We start from the raw sequence: 22,380 nt of genomic DNA, 5'->3' as shown, positions 1-22,380 counted from the left end.
ACAATCAAGGAGAAAACTATTTCTAATTAAATGAGGTCAATCTTTTTCTGAACAACAGTAAAAAACAAACAAACAAACAAAAAAAACCTCAAGCAAAATAAGAAAAGATAGGATTTTTTTTACTGGACACTATCTGGAACTCTTAAGAAAGAAATTCCAATTTCAGCAGAAGTGGCAAATACTACACTTCTCTCTTTCAGTGTTCCCTTCTTTTATTTGTGTGATTTCTCATCTGGTATTGTGTTATGCTAAAAAATAAAGTCTGCTTCTGTTATTATGAGTTTAGATTAAATGAACACCGGAATATTTTTAAAAATAAAATGAATGCTTAATGCCAGAATATTGCTTCTTTCTAAGAGTTCTCAAACTATGCATAATTGTGGACATAAATTATTTTCCCCTGTTCAGTACTGTGTTCTTGTCATTCCTAGCTGTATGAAAATCCCATAATTTGTCTTCTTGTTATGAGCTGTGTGGATGTAAATCTGTGCTTTTTTTATAAAACTGAAAAGTCTTCTTTCACAATAAGCTGATTTCATGAAAAAGAAGTGTAAATAAAATAGCCGCTTCCTGCACTGTGTTATCTCATCTAAAAAATATTCATCCCCTGATTGCTTAGAATTGACGTAATCTACTGGGTCAATGCAATTAGGATGATTGTGTAGTCATACCTTAGAACAGCCAGTAACATGAATTCAATGCATACTGATTTGAAAAACTTAAATCAAACCAAAACAAACAAACACCCCCCAAAAAAAACCAAAACACCCAAACCCCAAAGAAATACAATTTATATTTCTGATACAGATTCTATGTAGGACTCAAACTAGAACAACTGCAGCTTGTTCTAAGTCTTTCCTTTGTATTTAAAATGTAAGTGTGGAAAAAACAAATCCCCTGAAATGTTTATTTGAAGTTACATGAAACTTGTATTTCAGTTATATGACAGGTACATCACAGGAAAAACTGAAAAAATGTGAGCTAGTTTTCATCTATTATATGTTCTTAAATTACTTTTCCAGTTTGAAGTTTCATCATTATACTTTCCATTCTCACAGAAGTCACTCTTTCCTGAAGATACTATAAAACAAACTTTGTTGTTCCTAGGAACAGCATAATATTTTTAATCTCTTAATTACATAGCAAGCATACATACATACAACACACACAAAAGTATATGAATAAAATTAGATAAATATGATAAATCTGATTTTGTTCTTAAAGGGATAGGATAATTTTTACCCAAGCTATACCAGAAATTTATCCTGGCTCCATGATCAGTAATGCTCTCACTAATTTCATTCATCAATGTTTTGATACATATCAAGTTGGTATAAAAGTTGCATTTTATAAGATTAAATGTGGGCTTAGGTCTAAGATTCCTAACCGTGATGCATAGTCTTTTCCTAATTCTGATCAGATACCTATTTTCTTGCACTTAAAAAAAAACAAATTGGCAACAGAAGGGCAATTTGTAAAACCGTATCTATAGACTCTCAAAGCAGATGCAATGGACCTTCTGAAATCCAAGTGAAATTAATTAATTACGCTTTAGATAGCTTCACTCAGTCTTCTACACGCTGCTAAAGAGGTCTTTTTAGATCCTAAAATTGTTTGGGCCTACAGATGTGTTAACTGGAGAAAGTAACCCTGTGCTCCCTTTATAGGCAATGGAGAGAAGTATACACTCCAGTAGCACATTCAAGAGTACGTTTCAACCATTAGCCTTAGAAAGTGACAAATTTTCACTTAAACTTGCCTACTCTTTTTTTCTGGAACTAGAATTCTAGCTTAAGATTTAGCAGCTGTGTTACAAGCATATAAAGTGAGGGGAGGGTAAAGTTAAAAAAAATATCTAAATTTTAGGATGATCAACACTAGAAATAAATGAAATATTATTAGAAAATTACAAATAAAGTAATTGATAATGATAAACCCTCAACAACCAAACCTTTCTTTTTCTATTAGTATATACATAAAAGATATGTCACAAAGACATTTCCTTTGAAAATATCACTTTTTCTAAGTAACACAATACCAAAAAAATAAGTCTACAAGAACCTGAAGATGGTAAATACAAATTAATTTAATTGAAAGGCAATTAACTGAAAGTTGTATCCCTACTTTGATTTACATAATATTTAGTCTTAGCTGCGAATATAGACACTGACTGCTCTCCCTGCAGCCCTCCTGTAACTCCAGTCTCTCTAGCAGAATTTAACCATGCATATGGTTCTGTTGTTTGTTGATCTCTGTTCCCACAGAGTGGGAAGACTTGAATTCTGATGTTTAAATTGTGCTTGGAAGTGATGACAAAACACTTTTTGGAATTCTCGTTTTCTCACCATGTAGATTCATTGAAATTAGATCTATTTTAGTTTTCCTTGTTTCTGTGATCTCAAATTTGTGCTCACAGAGAGCCAGATGGTGGAGACTAGCGACATCAGACTTTAAACTTTGCTCTTCAGCCTTGGCTTACTTCACTCCTAAATACACAGGAAAGGCTAACATGAAAACCTACTATTCTAATTCCCATAGCTTTCTGTGACTTCATAGTGTAATAATTCCCAGGAGTCAGACTCATGCCAGTTTAGGGTTTTTTTTGTACTGCTTGCATTTGATAATTGAACATGACTTACTGGAGTATGCTGCCAATAACACCTAATTTTCTATAAGATGTCCACAAAGCCCAGCATGGAAGAACCGGGATCAAGCTAATAGAATTTCATATAAAATAGACTTCACATTTTTTCAGTGTTTTTTATCAATAGAGACATCCTGGTTTATGTACCTTCTTATGGCACACACACACAAAAAAAATAAAATCAAGAGCTCTGGGGAGTTCAGTTATGCCTCAGGGGTACTGATTTGCTGGGAAGGGTAAGTAGCAATATCAGTGCTCTCTTTTCCTTGAATCCCATCTGGATTTGGGAAAATGTAATCCTTTGCCAAGGCTTCACAGGAGCTTTGCCAATGCAAAGTGCCCCAGAGATGCAGTGAATATGCTCATCTTCTACATGTTGGCTACATGCTGTCCTGAACAGCTCTGCCGTCTTTCTGGGCAGCAAAACCAGGATGTAACCCTTCTAGGGAAATCAGGATAGCAAATTGCTTGAACATCTATAACCACAATCTTCTTCATGTACTTTCTGTCATTATGGCCCTTAGGCTTGAATAATTCTGGTTTCCATTAGTAGAAATTATCTAATGACCCATGCACGTTACTTTTATCTATTTCTGTATAACATATTCCCAGTAATGGATTTTAGGCCCAGATTTATTTATTTTTCTTACTCAGAAACCAGTTAGTTTCAAAATTAATAAATAACCACATGAATTTTAGCATTGTCAAAGTTTTTCTGTATGTCAATTGGCTATATTTAATAGATCTGAGGCATACATTTAGTTGGAAACTGGAGCTCTTTTTATGAACTGGAATAATAGATTCCATGTGGATTTTATCTCTTAGAGTACATGCTTTAGCTAAAAATTCTGAAAAAATTACCTCTATAAGGGGAAAATGCCTAAGGGAATTCTGTACAAATAAACAAACCAGTCATCACTGCTACACCTTTTTTATGCATGATGCATAATGTTTTTCAGAAAGTCACACCTATTGAATGGATAGGGTTGTCTATGAGGTGTAATGATACTCTCAAATTTTGTTCCACTACCAGATAATCATTCTAGTACTCTGTGATGAGGAATTATAACTAGTATGAGAGTCTCTCTCCAACTTGGAATACAGATCTTCATCAAGTTTTCCTCTTTATGCTTTTCTTATTTCCTCTCATGGGCAGAAAAATGTATAGCCTCAGCTTAACTTCTTACTACCTCAAGACTAATCTCAGTGTTCCCTGGGAACTCAAACTTGGATCCCGAGATATTTTGTGTGGTAAAAAATGGAAAAACTGTGTTTGTTGTTTGGTTTGGGTTTGGTGTTTTTTTTTTTTTTTTTTTTTTTTTTTTTTTTTTTTTTTTTTTTCTTGGGGTGGGGGGGGAGGGCAGGGGACACGTGGGGTACTGAAGTTGAAACATTTTGGTTTTTTCAGAAAAATCATAATGAAGTTTTACTGTTCTCCATAAACTGGATTATTGAGGATCATTCTATTTATTTCCATAAACTGCCTTTTCTCAAGCAACTAAGAGCAGCTTCCAATTGAAACTGTTCCTCTACCCTTTTTTCCCCTTTTCAACTTTTTTTTTTTTCCCTTTCTTTTTTTTTTTTCCTTTTTTTTTTTTTTTTTTTCTGGGTAGTCTCATTTGGACATACAAAGATTCAGTGTAATAGTCTCAAAACACAGTTATGACAACCCATTTTAATTAACTTTGTATTAGAAAAAGTCAGAATCTAAATTTTAGTATGGATAGCTAGACGAGTTCAGTAAACTAGCCCAAAACCAGTTTCAATAAACACAAGAATAACTGCTCTTGCCCTCTGGCTCTTTCAGTGTTCCAGAATAACTTTTCCATCTAGTACAAAATTGGGCACTCAAAGGATCTCAAAGGCCATCTATTCTTTGCAAGCAATGTAAATACAGGCAAATTATATATATATATATTTTAAGGCACATAATTTCAGCCAGCAGATTTTAAAACTTTGAGTAAATCTAAACCAAGATTCCCACCCCCTACCCCCATGTTTTTATTTTCTTTAACAGTTAAATGTTGAATGTAGGACAGAAAATTGTTTTCTTTGAAAAGATGGAAGGTCACTACTATATGGAAGGTCACTACTATATGCAAGAAGGAGGTAGGTTATACTATTGATATAATTGATTGTTGATATTATTAATTCATGAATTGGCATCTCATCATTTTCAGAAGATTAGATGGATTTTTAAAATTCGTCTTAAAGTCAGTTTTTGCTATTTAATCAGGTGGAAGGTATAAACAGTCTGCAAGTCTGTTAGAAAATACATATATGAAAGCTATAGCCAAGGCAGGTGAAGGTTCAAGTGTCCTGATGGATAAATGAAATGGGGCTTATTGGCTCGAATTTAAGCATCTACACATGCAGCACTAACAGTTCAGTGAAAGACATATAGTTGTTTGATGTGTTTTGGTGTTGCAGAATGGCTGTGTGATCACGGCCATGACTCCCTTAAAGATCTTTGTGAAACAAAGTTAGCGTAAGTTAGCTGAAGCAGGCCTTGCAGCTGTGCTGAGGCACGCTGATAAGGAAGCTGAGAAAGGCACTGACCTTGTGCCTAATGTTGTAAATAACTTTGAGGAATTCGCGTAGACAAGAGAGAAAAAAATATATGTAGCTAGCTATCCGCAGAAACCGCAAGTAGGAGGACGTATGAAAATGTAACCCTTTAGAGCTTAGCCAATCAGCAGATTACTAGTAGGCATAATTAACTAGAACTGTATATAAGACATAATCGTGCCGTAATAAATCGAAGCTTGCTTTATCACTCACATTGAGTCGGCTGCTTGCTCTCCCTCGCTCGTCATTTTGTTGTTTTTTTTTTCCCTTTCTCCCACCCAGGAACAAAGACTGTTGCCCTGTGGTAAGGACAATACTTTCAATGTTGCAAGTGAGGTGTGGGAAAGCTTGAGCAAAAATGAGGCTTGAGGAAGCCTCAGATATCTCTGTAGAACTTTAGGTACATCAATAGGCTCTTAGTTGGGAATTATAAAGATAACATTAATATAGCATTGTTCAACTTCTGTGTCCTAGATGATGCAAAATATCTGGCGCTAATAACGGTCATTCTGGAAGGTATGAAAACTTGAAATCTTATGTCAGACAGTGAGCTCGTTTGAGGTACAATCAGCTAATTTTAAGAGTAAGCCCAGCCTATAAATATCCCAGTAGTGGATCTTAAAATTAGCATAAAACTATTTGGAATTGTCTGCACAAAATTATATAGCAATTGGAGCGCTCTCTGTATCATGCTTGAACCTTAATTTTAATCTCAACAATAACCTTAGATTATTTCCAATATGGGAAGTGTTGAAGACTTTGAACACAATGCATGTGTTATATGTGTACTTAGATATACACATTGTGCCAGCTGCGTCAGCTCTAGGAACTCTCACGTTATCAGAACAATATATCAAAATTTGCCTGAGTTCAGAAGTCCAATTCACTGCTTTAAATTATAGTCCAATCATCTAAACTTCTTAGTAAATTTGCATAAGCATCCCTTGAATTCTTAGAAAGTCATAGAAAAAGAAAAATGAGTAGTAAGTACTGATCTTACTTGCTCCTCTGATAGTGCATGATAAGGTTTTAATGACATAGTAAGGGAGAAAACTCAATTGTCTGTGTGGTTGAATAGTTTCAGCACTGCCTTTCATTACCATTTTTTCTTCCCATTTGCTGTTTTCAGTTAGGGTGAATTCACCCTTCCATATGGCTGGCACAAAATGTCATTTACCTCATTAATTGCACTTCTATACCTTTTATCTTGAGAAGAATGCTACTTTGTAAGCAGACAGAGGATAAATTGTCTTTTGACAGAGATATCTAAGAAGAGATCTTAGACTTCATTCACTACCCTTCAGTGTAAGGAGTTCACAGGATGACTCGCTAAGTATTTCTGGGATTAAATGTGAAGTAAAATCCTTTGACAGTCTTCAGTTCTGATGTACAAAAGGTGTAGGGACTCTAGTACATGTACGGAGCTGCACTAAGTTTTTCTGAAATAATAAAGTGCATACATCTATTATTTATTTTTCTGACTAACACTGTACTTCAGCTGACAACTTTTCCAATTAGCTAATATTCAACTAAATGCTGCAGTAAGATATTTGATCTGTTCTGTGTATGTGCACATGTGCTTCTTTTGATATTAACAAAAACTGTAAGATACTGAAATAAGAAAAAGACAGGTAGAGAAAAACAAGGGAAATTGTCATTTAAGTTTCCTAATTGCTGAAAGCAGAGTAAAAACACAAAAGAAGGGAATTGCAATGCAGGCAAAAAGACTGTAGAAGGCTTATATGTGTTAATACAGAGGATGCAAAGCAAAGTCAGCATCAAAGTATCAAAAACATTAAAAAACCAAACCCAATCAAACCAAACCTCAGAGAAGTCCTAAAATGAGCATAGGAAAAAATAGGTAAAAATGAAATTATTTTTGAAAATTTGGATTCATATAAAGACAGGCAGAACTTATTTAAAATCCACTCATTATGAACCTTCTCATCTAATGTATGTGCAAAGGACCACTGTCTTCCAGAAATGATCATTTAACATGGATCCACAGAGACTATCCTGCATAATATAGGCAGTAGGAGAGCTGAAACATGAATCAGAGGACTATCCTTTGTCCTGGCTCTGTGTTGCAGCAAGATGTGTTGAAAACAGAAATCCATCTTGCTCTACTGACATTTACTTGCTATTCAACGTGAGCATAACCACTTTTCTCCAAGAAAAAAACACAGAAAACTAAAAGAAAAAGAAGAAAAAGTTTGTTGTCTTGAAACTCAGTGATTTCTTTTCTGTAGAGCAGCTGCTCAGACAAATGTAGTAGTTAAATAGTGTGATGTGTAATCAGACTGTTCTGATCACTCTGGTCTCCTGCTTCAGGTGTGCACAGTGACAGCCGGGGGGTGGGGGGCGGAAAGAAAAGAAAAGAAAAGAAGTTTCCCTGTATCTTTTTTCTGGAGGTTCTACATTTGGCAGGTTGCAGGCTAGGTGTTTCATTAGGGGCTAGAAATCCCCAAAATCCCTAAGTGATGTTGTTGGAGGAGCACTCCGTCCCTCATGTCACATCATACCAGGTTTTTATGACTGTGTTCAGAGCCTACCCAGTGTGAAGAATTGAATGGTATTGAATCTCATGCTGGTACATCTGAGCAGGGTTGCAATAGGGGAAATATTTCTGTGAGTGCTTTAGCAGATAGTCACTGTGTAAACTTAATAAACTACAGTACTGATAGCTGTGGCTGCTGTTCTCAAGCATGTTTATAAGAATGCACATGTATAGGGTGGTGGAAGAGGAGTGCCCTAACAGTCAGTTGGATTAGCTACATACAGATAAAAGCTACACTTTGATATGTCAATTATCTAATTAAGAACTGTAAATGTCATTACTATGACTTCCACTTTGACAGTAGTGTCCAAGATTGGACAGTGTAGGAAAGCACATAACATCTAGTTCATGATTTATTTATTTATTTATTTATTTATTTAAATTCTGACTTCCTATTTTCTGCCTTCTAAATTATGCTTAGCATAATTTAGGGAACCCTACCTACTTCTGTCTTAAATCATTGCCCTTGATAACACCACTCCTCATGACCTGCACCTTTTCCTTAATATCCACAGTGGATCTTTAAGAATTCAATATTAATCTCATTTTCAGCTCCTACTTTTCTAAACTCGCTTTGAAAAGAACTAGATGGAAATTTAACCTGGAAATCAAACATATCTCTGTATTTCTGATAAACTGCCAGCAATCCTTTCTGGCAGCAACCCTTATCCTAGCCTGCTGAATTTGCACTGTACAAGAGGGTTAAAAAAAACCCTAGCTCTTCAGTCTATGTGTCTTTATATTACAATTTTAGGATACTTCTGAGATTTTGCCAAGCTCTTCTGGGTTTTATCAGATCTTTGAACAGCCCTTGCTGTTCAGTTACAACTGTTCCCAAGAATAAGCCCATCCTGAAATCCATCACAGCCTTACTCTAATACTAATCTTATCTGTCTGGGCAGCAGCTCAAACACTTGGCAAAATAAATTCTTTCTCTCAAACTGCCACCAGCAGACTAGTCTGATTCTTCAGCAAGTATATATTCCATGGTTACAATTGTTGCTTGGACAAGAGGGAAGAACCCACTTATTATCTTTCAAAATATAGTAGCTCCTGGTAGTCTTATTTGTCACCAAGCTGACATGAGTCAGAGGTAAGATGTGCCCTCATTTTAGTTTACAGTATTTCTAGAATCAGCCATAAATCTTTCTTTTCATCCACAACTTTCCTAAATCTTAAGCCTATTTCAACATTGTCTCAACTCCTAAGGACAGTCAAGCAAATCCAGAAATTACTAAAATTAAGCCACTCGTGCCAGTCAATTACAATTCTTAATTTAGTTCTCTATAACTTGCAGGCTGCAGCCCAGTTTCTGCCTTTCATGATCCTAAACCATAGCGCTAGCCCTGTTTCAAGAATATCTCAATCATTCTATCTTTTTGTCATCATAACTAGTTTTCTTTCTCTAGCACTGAATATGATCTATGAATGAATTTAACTACTTAACCCATAATTTCTGGTGTAATATCCCCAATAATAAACCTAGCCAACCAAGACCCCATGAATCCTTGGTTAACTTTGAGGTATTAGGTTACTCAAGAAAGCCCATTACTGAAGAAACCTCATTTAAAGAGTTGTATAGTTAGGATCCACTAGTAGTCTAGATCTTAATCTCTCTCTTCCCAATCCTAAATGTAAATTTAGGTTGAGAATAGCACACCAATTCTGATTATACTCTCTTAAACATACAAAAATTTATATTTTCCAGCATCAGTCACCATCTTCATTGTCTGGGTCTCATACTATCATGAACTATCTATTGTATGAATCTCAAGATTCACAGACACTTGAATCTTAAACTCCTCCTATCCTTATACACACTTTCAGCATAACAGAGCTCTGAAAAACAGGTAATAACTATCCTTTAAAAGCCAGAGGCATTAGCAGCCCTGTCAACAAATTATTCTTGTTCAAACCCTTAAGATCTTGCAAGGTGCAGCAAGAAACCTACATGATAAGGCAATAATCCTAGCATTTCAGTTTGTTCACCAGCTTTCTATGTTTCTAATTTACTTACCTCGACAAGTCCCTATGCAAGCATAAATTTTCTTTTTTGACAAAATTTTCTATGCTAACACAACAGATTATGCTGGAGCCACCAAAAGGCTGCCATTCTGAGATGAAGGGAAAATTAAGCTTGCATTGAATAGACAAATCATGGTATTTTGTAACATTTGAATAATTACAATAAAATTCACTTAGTGAAGATATTGAACTTCCATACATGCTACTTCCATACATGCTACATGTAGCATACATGCTACATTTCAAAAAACACTATATTAACATTTTAATGTACGTTGACCTGAACTATTGAAATGTTTAACTCCACTATTTATTTACCATTTTAAGTTAGGTGAGCTTCTGATTTCTATAATGTATTGCTGCATTTCTAGGGTCTAAAACTAGTCAGCAATAAGGCATTTTGCTAGTGGATCTTGCATGTGTGTGCTAATATTGAGGATGAAAATCATCCTTCTTGGCTTCCGTTCCCTCTGGAAGGAAGTTTTCTCCAGGGGGAGTACACTAGTTGCAACTACTTTAATAACAAGAACGTAACCAGTGAGCTTCTGTTCTCAGACAGCGGAAAGAGGTAAAGGTCTAAAAAAGAAAAAAAGGTATGGAAGATCATCTGTAAATGTCCCCAATAAGACAAAAGACAAAGGAGAGCAAAGGAAGTCTTCTCTAGCTGTCTCCATGCCAGAGAAGCCTTTTTGCTGCAACGTTTATCGAAACAGAACTCAAATCCAAAGGAATTTTAATGACATCGTCAAAGAAATAGAGAAAAACCCTGGGAAAATTACCAAATAAGTAATTATAGAGAAGTATAGAGAAGTCAGAGGCCATTGATGTTTAGGATTTTTGGGGAAAAAAACACAACAAAAAACCCAACAAACAGAAAATAAACACTTCTGTAAAAATCAAAGGAAAAATAAATAATTGAAAATATTTCTGCAGGAAGATATGCCTTGTTGTAAGTAGCAGGTATGGGGGCAATACTTAATTTGTAACTTATGAAAATTTTTGTATCTATTACTGTGTTAATTTGAACAATAACTAGTTTGTTGTGAAATCCAAACAACTTGGTTTTCATTGAGTGACAAAAGCCTCCAGGAACAAAATTCTGTTCTGTCATTGTAGAATTTTTTTTAGGTAATTCAAATCAGATTACATCTCACAAACCCTGTATGCTAACAGACATATCAGTAATATTCTAAAAAAACCCCACTATTTCTCTACTTATTGCATGTATATTTCTCAATAGATTTTATTTATCTATCAATCTAGAATAGAATAGTATAGACTAGACTAGAATAGGATAGACTAGACTAGAATAGGATAGACTAGACTAGACTAGGACTATTTCAGTTGGAAAGGATCTACAACAACCATCTAGTCCAACTGCCTGAGCAATTCAGGGCTGAGCAAAAGTCAAAGCAAGTTGTTAAAGGCATTGTCCAGATGCCTCTTAAACACTGACAGGCCTGGGGCATCAACCACCTCTCTAGGAAGACTGTTCCAGTATTTGACCACCCTCTTGGTAAAGAAATGCTTCCTAACTTACAGTTTGAAGCTCCCTGGTGCAGCTTTCAACCATTCCCATGCATCCTATCACTGGATACCAAGAAGAAGAGCTCAGCACCTCCCCTTCCACTTCCCTTCCCCCTCCTCAGGAAGCTGTAGAGAGCAATGAGATCACTCCTCAGCCTCCTTTTCTCCAAACTAGACAACCCCACAGTCCCAATCCTTATAGGACATGTCTTCCAGCTCTTACACAAACTTTGTTGTTCTCCTCTGGAAGCATTCAAGGACCACCACATCCTTCTTAATTTGTGGGGCCCAGAACTGCACACAGTACTCAAGGTGATCCCAAACCAACACTGAATACAGCAGGATAACCATCTCTTCTAACCAGCTGGTTATGTTGTGTTTGATTGCCCCCAGGATGTGGGTTGCCCTCTTGGCTGCCAGGGCACACAGCTGACTCCTATTGATCCTGCTGTTGACCAGCACCCCCAGATCCCTTTCTGCAGGGCAGCTCTCCAGCTACTCCTCCCCCGGTTTATGTCTGTGCCCAGCATTACTCTGTCACAGGTGCTGAGTCTGGCATTTAGACTTGTTAGAATTCATGCCATTAATGATTGCCTAGTGCTCCAATCTATCTAGATCGCTCTGAAAGCTCTTCTGTCCCTGAAGAGAGTCAAAAGCACCTCCCAGTTTGCTATCATCAGCAAGATTGCTAATGGTGCATTCATAGATATACTGAGCAGGCCCTAGAACACAGCCCTGAGGAGCGCTGCTGCTGGCTGGTCACCAGCCAGATGTAGCCCCATTCACTACAATCATTTGAGCCCTGCTGTTCAGCCACTTCTTCACCCAGTGCACCACGAAACCACTCATCCCACAGTTGGACAACTTGTCCAGAAGGATGCTGTGAGGGACAATATCAAAAGACTTACTAAAATCCAGAAAAAACTACATCCACCATCTTCACTTCATCCACAAGGTGGATGACCTTATCATAGAAGGATATCAAATTAGTCAAACAGGACTTTACTTTTGTGAACCCATATTGACTGTGCCTGATGACTGAACTATTCTTGAAATACCTTTCAATAGGCTGCAATATAATCTTCTCCCTAATTTTTTCCAGGAACTGAGGTTAGACTAAGAGGTCTTTAGTTCCCTGGGTCTTCCCTAACACCCTTTTTGTGGATGTGAATAACACTGGCTGGATTCCAGTCAGCAGGGACCTCCCCAGGCTCCCAAGACCTTTGGTAGATAGTCAAGAGAAGTCCTGTCATAGCATCTGCTAGCCCCTTCAGAACTGTGGGATGAATCCCATCAGCCCCCCCCAGGCTTGTGAATATTCAGCTGATACAGCTGGTCGCTGACAATTTCAGTGTCCACAAATGGAAAGTCACTGGTCCTGCAGTCATTTTCTTCTGACTGAGAGGGACCGGGCAGGTCAAGGTCTATCAGTATTATTAAAGACTGAGGAAAAAAAAGCACTGAATGCCTCCACTTTTTCTTCACCACTATTAGTCAGATGACGATCTTCAACAAATATCAGTCCAAATCTGTTTATTTATTTATGATAGTGCAGGGACTTGATGTATGTTTTATAGATGGGAGACAATCACTTCAAATTTTCTTCTTTTTCTTGTCATTTCAACTCTAATGCAGTCAAATGCATAGCAAGACCTCTTTAACTGTTTCCAAAGGTATTGTTATCTTGGTGGATGAAGAGGTAATTGGAATGGCTTGCTTTTCTGCCAGAAGTCCTCCCCAGAACTACCAAGCGGTAAACAACTACATGGTGATTTCAGCTGAAGGTTAAGAAAGGCTGCCAAATATACAGTTGGTTACATCACTGACTTTTGAACTGCTGACTGATTATAGTCATGGTGTAGCAGTTTCTATGTTAACTCAATTTCTTATTTTTTCTTTGACCCCTTTACCTTGTATTCCAGAACTAAGAAAGCAAAGGAAAAGCAAAGGAAAAGCAAAGGAAAAGCAAAGCAAAGCAAAGCAAAGCAGAGAAAAGAAAAGAAAAGAAAAGAAAAGAAAAGAAAAGAAAAGAAAAGAAAAGAAAAGAAAAGAAAAGAAAAGAAAAGAAAAGAAAAGAAAAGAAAAGAAAAGAAAAGAAAAGAAAAGAAAAGAAAAGAAAAGAAAGGAAAGGAAAAGAAAAGAAAAGAAAAGAAAAGAAAAGAAAAGAAAAGAAAAGAAAAGAAAAGAAAAGAAAAGAAAAGAAAAGAAAAGAAAAGAAAGGAAAAGAAAAGAAAAGAAGGGAATAAAGAAGAGAAAAGAAAAGAAAAAGAAGAGAAGAGAAGAGAAAAGAAAAGAAAAGAAAAGAAAAGACCAAAACAAAACAAAACAAAACAAAACAAAACAAAAGTGTCTCAAGCCCTTGCCATAAATGTATTCTCAGTCTGGGTATGTGATGAGGTTAAATAGTCATTTGATATAAAATCTTACAGCTCCTTTACTTACTGAATCTTTGCTGATTTATGCAGCTGAAGAGAAGGTATGATAATGTTGACAGGTATGTATTGTCTCATAAACTTTATAGAAATGCCTGTGTGCAGTTAAGGTTGTCAAAGAATATTTAACTACCTGGATTGTGTAAATAAGGGTACAAGTAGGCATATAGTAATATGCAACAAGAAGATATTTATTTTAAAGAAAAGACCTACATATTATGCTACTTACTTTTGTACAATTGGTATAATCAATGTATATTATATCTCTTATTCCTGTAGTGGTTTTCATGAGATATCTAAAGTTCAGTAGTATACAATAATAGTGTATGAAGACTCTTTTTGTACTCACTTTCTTGCCCTTTTTTATATTCCACTTGAATGTCTGCTTCTAACTGTTCTAGAGCACAATTTACAGAGAATTGAAAAAGCAATTTTCTTTGGACAGCTAGCTATTCTCCCTAATTTTCACCTGCCAAACTCCTTTCTATGAATGTTGACTCAATCAGATAAAATGCAGGCTTTAAAGATGTTTGATTAGCTGCCTGGCTTACCTTTAGGTACTCACTTTGCATGTAAACTGTCTGCGTACCCACCACTCTTCCCTTCCCATTGACACAGCCTTCCTCAGAGCTGCACTGAGCAATGTGGGCACATTCTAAGATAATAAGCACTTTTCATTTATGGGCTACTGATAAATTACTTCTGTTTCATTAACTGCAATAAGAATGCACCAATAGTAAAAACAACATATATTACTTATGAAGTGTAACTTTAAAAAAATATTTTAGTTCAATTATTTATAGCGGTTCATTTGAAATCACTACAATAATGACTGAAGAAAGGCCGTTATATATTTCTCCTGCTGCACCCCAAAATACTCTCCAACAAATGAAAACCCAGTGATATGTCACTTATTTTATGAAATTCAGTTCCTATATCCTTCAGGATTTTGCCACCACAAATTGGTTTGTAACCAATTCTCATGATCTCAGTGGAATGACTCAAAATAATCAAATGCTCTGTCTAAAATATTATAACCAATGACTCACAAATTTTTACATGGAGTATAAAGGGAAACTGAGGAATACATCTAGTATGTTGCCTAACTTTTATGGCACTAAGTGGAAAAAATGTTACCTGCTTACACCCTTAGCTGGCAGCTACTAGAAAATTCTGAAAAAGCTTTTAGGCTTATAGAATGTAAGTGAGCTCTTAATGTGATAATGATGAATGTGAACTTTTGTATATACAAACATAATTGGACAAGGTTTGGACTTTGAAAGCTAAGTTGCTATCAGACAAAAGCAGTCTTAAAATGAACTAGATAACTGAAGGACTTTAGAACCTAATAATCTGAAACAGAATTAAATAAAGTTGGTGGAACACATATTAAGCTTGAAGGTAATTGTGCTCTCTCTGTCTAGAAGCTGCCTTGAGCCTCAGGAGTACTAGATCAGTGTACATTATCAAATTAGTTTTTTAAAACTATTATCTACCTGTTCAAAGCATTGCCTTACTGCTTCCCTGTGTTTTATGGCCAAGTTAGTATATATGTGGTCATACCCCTTGCATCACTTCTGGTACCCCAGTGAGTAACCACCATTCATATACTTAGAGCTAATGGAGAGAAAAAGGAAAAGTATGGTGCAACTGCCAGGGCAAGCCAACAGAAAAAACCCAGAGTTTTCATAAGTGAATCTTAGAGATTCTATAGAGCTTTCATTTTTTACCTAATCAAAAAATCATTTTGATACTATGTACAGTATTCTGTATTGTAACAGAGGGGGAAAAAAATCATCAAAAATATTGTAATCTTGTGATAAAAATTATCAAGGTAACTATAAAACTATAACTAGAAATGCTAAGGAAGAATGTCTTTCGATAAGGAAAAAATAAATCTTACAAATTCATCAAAATGTCAAATTTAGCTTAAGCAATTTTGATTTTTACTGATGGTTTTCTAATATATATGTATTTTTTTGTTCAAATACAATTGCCTTTAAATGCTTGATGCTTTTATTTATAATATGTTTTCCTTAAGCATTTGTCTTCCTTAGTTTACATTTAGTGTCCTTGCAGGTTTTTGGAGTTAAAAGAGATCTCAGCAAAAAACGTTTTTATTTCTGCTTGATCTTTGAACAAGTAACCAAGAATCTAAGGAGGGACAGTAACTCAGGACACTGACACAAGTTTCCAGTGTGATACTAGGATTTTTGATACATCCCTGGCCTACATTAAAGAGAAAATGTAAAAACCTCTAAACAAAACCAAAAAACCCCACACAGATAATGCCAAAGGATTTTAACAGAACTTGAAACATGGGATTGGAAGGGGCTCATTAAATCATCAATTCTTTCATTGCAGGGAGCTTGTCTGATGAAATGCCTGACATAAACTTATTTTAAACTTTAGCTTTTTGGCTTCATGTTGCTTCTAAAGAGCATTCTTAAAGAAAGTCACTGATGTAAATGTTAGAAGTCTAATTTCAAACTTAAATTTTTCATCAGCCAAATCTTTTTGCATTCATTCCCGAATCCTGAATGAATTTTCCTCAGGTATTCCAACTGTAATTTAGCTTCATTTATTAATACTCATTCATAGTGTTTCAGATAAGAGTAATCATGTTACGTCTTCACTACCATTTCTCTAACGTGTAAACAGAAGGGTTGTTTTTGTGTTTCTTAATCTCTTTCTTCACAGACCACTTCTATTGCATTTCTCTGCAGCAGTTTCAGACTTCCTGGGGTATGGGGGAATAAAAGTAGCCATATATAGTAGCATGGAAGGCGGGAACTGTAGTAGCATAGGGATGTGGTGATGCAGAAGATCACGTGTTGTGACAGAAACCTAGGAACTAAGTAGAAAACCGCCCATGAAGGGGCTGGCTCTGTTACTAGTATATAAGTGCCTGTGTCTTTCAATAAACTGCCATTTTGCCTTCCTCTCCATGAGAGTCTGAGTGCTGATGGTCCCTCAGGTGCTGCGCTGAGGTTTGGATATGTCATGAGCTGCAACAGCCATAGGTTTACAGATGCAATTTTACCACTGCCTTGTATATATAGTTAATATTATTGCAGTTTGTCTCTGTGTAGTATAGAATGTTCACCCTATGATTAAATTTTGCCACTTCCCGGCAACAATACACTGATAGTTACCTAGTACTTTCCTCTCTCTTACTCTCTAGTTCTTTTCTTTTTTATAATCCCACAGCATGACCTCATGTTTTATAGATAAATCTCTGACTGGCTGGTCCTTAATTTGTCTTCCTATTTCTGATTCTTCAGATCTTATGACCATCCAGTTGCTCCTTTGAGAGTATGCTGCTCCTCCTTCATGTTGATGACTTCTAGTCTCATACCACCAATGCATTTCGTTAAAATTTTCCCCTTTGTTATTTCTGTTCATCACTGAAAATATTAAATAATGTGTTCCACAAAACTCATGTTTGAAAACCAAACTGATAGCTCTCATCTAAATCTGTAATTTTCCTCCTTTTACTTATTTACCTACTATTCCATACTTTTTTTTTTTTAACCTGATTCCTAGTTCCTAAAACATACTTATTTGATTAATGAGGTAACAATATAAAAACCTTTAATGAAAGCCAGATGCTTTAAGCTTAATTCATCATCATGATTAATGCACAATAATTGGCTTGGTTAGCTACAGATATTTATCTACTTAATGCTGTGAATTGCTAAATTTGTTCTGAAGTAACACTGCCATGAAATAGTGGTTTTAATCTCAATCCAAAACATATATGTCTTCTCCCTTCAAATTTAACAGTCAGATTTTGTATCAATCACTCTAAAACAAATATCAGAAATTATGAATTACTCTTTTTTTTTTTTTTCTTAAGAGTATTGATACCAAAAGAAAAAAAAAAAAAAAAACACAACTCTTTGGTACGAATTTCCACTTGTTCCTTTGTAGAACTTGTTCTCTTCCACCAATGGTCTTCAAGAAGAGCATGAGATTCATCTGACCAAGTGGAGGCTTTTCTATCATGCGTATGTCTGAAATGGTTAATTAAATTCCCATGATAGGAAGAGGAAGAATGCATTTCCAAAGCTGGATTTGTCTCTTCTTAAACCAGGCACCTTAAACAGGTCAGCAAAAAATGTCTTCAAAATACAGCCTTCCCTGATAGTAGAAAGTGTTTTCAGTATTGATAGCTTTGTTGGAGGAAGGCAGCTAAATTTGCTAATCTACCCTGAACATGTAAAAGTGTATTTCATGGCATCAAATTCCTTCTGTATCATCTGTAGCTATATCTTTTGTCTCCTTGTACAGTGAGTTGTTAAAAGAAATGCTGCTGCTTTCATATTGTTATAACTACCGCTAGAACACTTTGAATATATTTGATTTCGGTAGTTAGGTCATTCTGCTGTTTAATACAGAATTTAATATTACATTTTTGTTTATCAATACAGCTTTTTACTATAAGCAATTAAAGTTGTCCTCAACCTAAAGTCAGCGTGGGAGGGGGAAGGGAAAGGATGGAACCACCAGTTCCATCTAAATCAGATAATTACATAACAAATACAATTTCTGTTATGCTGGAATTTGGACACAAGTTCCAAAATGAAAGTTTATACTCCACTGTCTCATAAAAGACCAACAAAATAAACTATGTGTATGTGAGTGCCTAGCACTTCGCATAACACGCTAAATAATTTTTGTTATTGTTGATTTGGTGGGGTTTTTTATTTGTTTCATTGGTTGTTTATTTATCTTTAAGGACTCTTTCTATAGATGCATTGCATTATGTCATAGACAATATTATGGCATTTGTGTCTCTAGCAATGTGTCATCTAGCAATGATGTGACAGTGGCAATTTATTTCCTTAGCATTTCCATTCCATCATTATGTTAATATCATTATTACTTGCTTTGAAAACTAAGTAGATATTTTTGGAATAAGAAGGAAAAAATATTCATCTTATCATGAATGAAAGTGTCAATGTTTTGCCCTCTTCAGTTTTCAGGACTCCTGTTATGATCTTTTCTTCTTTTTTACCTTCCAAAGGATAACTCTGTTGATTAGGTGTACAAAAGGCTGATGCTTGGGTTTAGAAGTCTGTTTAAGAATTAATTGAAAACAAGCTACCCAAAGCTTGTTGAACTCAACAAAATATCAGAAATTCCTAAGAGCCTGGGGTAGGTCTGTAAGACTGAGAATGATAATAGCTTTTTTTCTTACTTCTTCTCTTTTCAGGTTTGTTTGTTTTTGTTTTTGTTTTTGTTTTTGTTTTTTTGGTTTTTTTTGTTGGTTTTAGTGTTCGGGTTTTTTTTAAATGGAATGTCTAACTACTAAAAATATATTTCCTACTGCTCAACACAGTGTTGGATGGTTTAAAACATCTTTACATGTGCCATGTTACCAGAAGACATAGTTTATTTTGGTTTATTTTTTTAATACTAATCTACTGGTTTGGGCTGTGATAGAGTTAAACTTCTTGATAGTACCTTGTATGGTGCTATGTTTTGGATTTGTGTTGAATACATTTTTGATAACACAGGGTTGATTTAGGTATCAATGGATAGTTCTTACACAGCATCAAGGCCTTTCCTGCTTCTCAAGCTGCCCTGCAGGCAAGTAGGCTGGGAGAGGAGACAGCTGACGGATCACACACTGAGACAGCTGGCCTCAACTGACCAAAGGGACATCCCTTACCATATAACATCGTGCTCATCAAGAGAAGCTGCGGAAAGAATGAGGTTGGAGTTATGGAGTTTGTCTTCCCAAGTAACTGTTGCTTTTGTTGGAGCCTGGTTTTCCTGGGCTTGGCTGAACATCAGTCTGCGGATAGGAAGCAGTGAATGAATTCCTTTTTTTGCTTTATTTGGGCAAATTAAACTGTCTTTATCTTAACCCAAGAGGTTTTGCACTTTTACCCTTCCGATTCTCTTCCCCATCCCACTGCAGAAGAGTGTGCAAGCATCTGTGTGGTGCTGAGCTGCCCACCAGTGTTAAACCACAATAACTAATAAAATATGTAACACAAATTTAAATTAGTTTGCATGTGTCATCTTTATTGAACTTTGGAACCAAAGACTATATTTGAAAGCAAATTTTGTGACCAAAAAGTATCCCCAAATTTGGATGGATAATGCAGTTCAAGGTGTTATTTCTCATCAACATTTTCTTGCTGAGTGAAATCTCTAGGTGCTTCCTCCTGATGTGTATTTCTCTTGCAGTCTTATTTGTTTTTCAGCAGGGGTCTCTTTCCCTGCAGACAGCAAACAGACTGTCACTCCCCATTGGCAGAAGATAGCAAGATATTAGGAGACTGCTCCTGATAAGAATCCTGCACGCAGCACTGGTTAGTGTCATGAACTGCTCAGAACAAACAGAGGGGAAAAGTGTCTGAAGCCTAATGTGTCTAAGCTGGGGAAATACAATTTTTGCACCATTCCCATCATGGGATATTGAATGCACTTTTTTTTCTTTTTTTAACCTTTTAAAACTCTACAGTAAAATAAAATAAATCTATTTTCCATTTATTCCTCAGCTAAATAGGATAGTATTAATAATAATAGAATTCCATTAACATTCAAATGTTTATGATTAAGAGCTAAGAAAAATGTATGAAGCAAAAGTAACATATAATTTGATTTGTGCCAATTGAGATTATGATTGATATATCTTGAGTTATGAAGTTGGTTTTATGGTTTTTAGCAGACACTGGCGAGTATGAGAGGGAAGATGAGAATCTAGATATTAGCTGCATTTAATTTTTTTCAACACCACTTCTCTCCCCATTGACTACTGAATGAGAGAGATGAACAGTATGGCTCTAGAGTTTCCCAGCAAAAAGTATTGGGATCAAATATTAGTGTTACTGAAAATAGTAACCAGGAAAACTCTCCAAACCAAATGATAGTTTAGAAAGCAAACAATGCTTTTGGGGGATTTTTCCTCCTAACATGCACACCAAGTTTCTCAAGGGTACATATTATATACAATAGAATACTTGCATATTCATAGTACCTTACATATTCATTTTCATTCATGCACAGGTTTGGTTACAAGTTTCTTGATTTTAATGCAAATTAGTACGCATCCCCAAATAGCACTGCTGAAGTTCTCTACTAACTACTAATGCTCCCCAAGCAGGGTTTTGCCCTCTTTTGGAGGGCTAGTTGAGCTGGAGATCACAGTCTCCTATTACCACAATTACTTTTGTCATAATTTCAAATAATTTTCTGTGGACTGCAACACCTTAACAGCTTGTCTCCTCTTGTAGCCAGAACTTTCTCATTTGGAGGCTCCTTTCTACATATTTTAGATAAAGGTGTTCTTTTTCCCATATGTTCTTTGTTTCCCAGGGCTAATGCCCTTGATTAGAAGTCCTTTCATTCATCAGTTTTGATGACTTTAGAAGTTGGGTCAGCTTGACCTAAATTTTGTGCTCATATTTTTTTTAACATATAGTTAAACACTAAATCCCAGTTCAATAATTCAGGAGTTTAAGCAACATATGGAGAAGGTGTCATGAGACACAGAACACTCATCCCTCTCAAGAGCCTTCTAGGGTTCTGGTCCAATCACAAAACTCATTTAAGATTTTCTGGCACCAAAAGTTATTTAAAGAGTTTTAGGGGTCCCTAAAAAAGAATTAGGTTAAGTTTCTGCTAAGACTTTTTATACTGTCTGGGAAAAATCTGTACATCTTGGTGCTTTTGATGTTCATTTATAAATAAAGCAAAGTATTTCCTGGATATGAGCTAATATTAATATTAATGATAATGAGACTCTGTTCTAAAGCTGAGAAGTATTTCACAGAAAGACTCGAGAAATGCAAGATTCATACTTGCACCTTTAATTCAAAATCTATTGGCCTTCTGTTACTATACTGTTATCAGGCAGACTTATTTTTCATTGATACATTAATTATGATTGATGGTCTCATACTGATGACTGGAAGGTCTTCATTTAAAGACTTAGACATATTAAAGTATGATTTTTCTTTGTCTGTGTTAAGAAAATCAAAGAAATAAGAAAAAAAAAGTTTTGAAAACAGAAATAATGATGCAATATTTTCCTCCAAATACCACAACTTAATAGTACTACTCCCAAAACAATGACTTAAGAGATTTGGGATATTTTCTCCAGTAAAAGTGCCAAATATAATTTCATATGGGGCACACTAATTTGCTTCATGTACCTCAAGACTGAATCATTGTAAATGTTTTGGCACTGATGTATTTCAGAGACTGCTCTCTCTGAGGAATGAAATCGAGTTTACTTTTTGAAATGTTAGGAGTTCGATGAAGTGTCAAAGGTTTTCATCCTGAGAACACACAGATACAATAAAAGGTGTGGAAAAAGAAAGGGACTTCATGTAACACATACTTACTTGAGATAACTCCTCAGGGAGTCTCATCAGGAGAGGCAGATTAAGCCACCTTGGAAGATAACTCCTGGGTAAAAGTGGGTCGCCTCATATTTTGGAAGTGTCTGAGAGTCATCTTATCTTAAGGTAAATGTCTAACATAAATCAAATGAATTTTGCTTCTCAAGTACATGCTGTCCTTTGACCATAAAGGGAGCCTTTGAGTGGTTGACCGAAATCCAAGTGTCTACATCAGAAAACCCTAAAGTTGAAACAAATATTCAAATA

The sequence above is a fragment of the Falco naumanni genome, chromosome 2 (genome assembly GCF_017639655.2).
Source record: "Falco naumanni isolate bFalNau1 chromosome 2, bFalNau1.pat, whole genome shotgun sequence".
Taxonomy (NCBI): Eukaryota; Metazoa; Chordata; class Aves; order Falconiformes; family Falconidae; genus Falco; species Falco naumanni.
Note: the sequence above shows the minus strand (reverse complement) of the source record.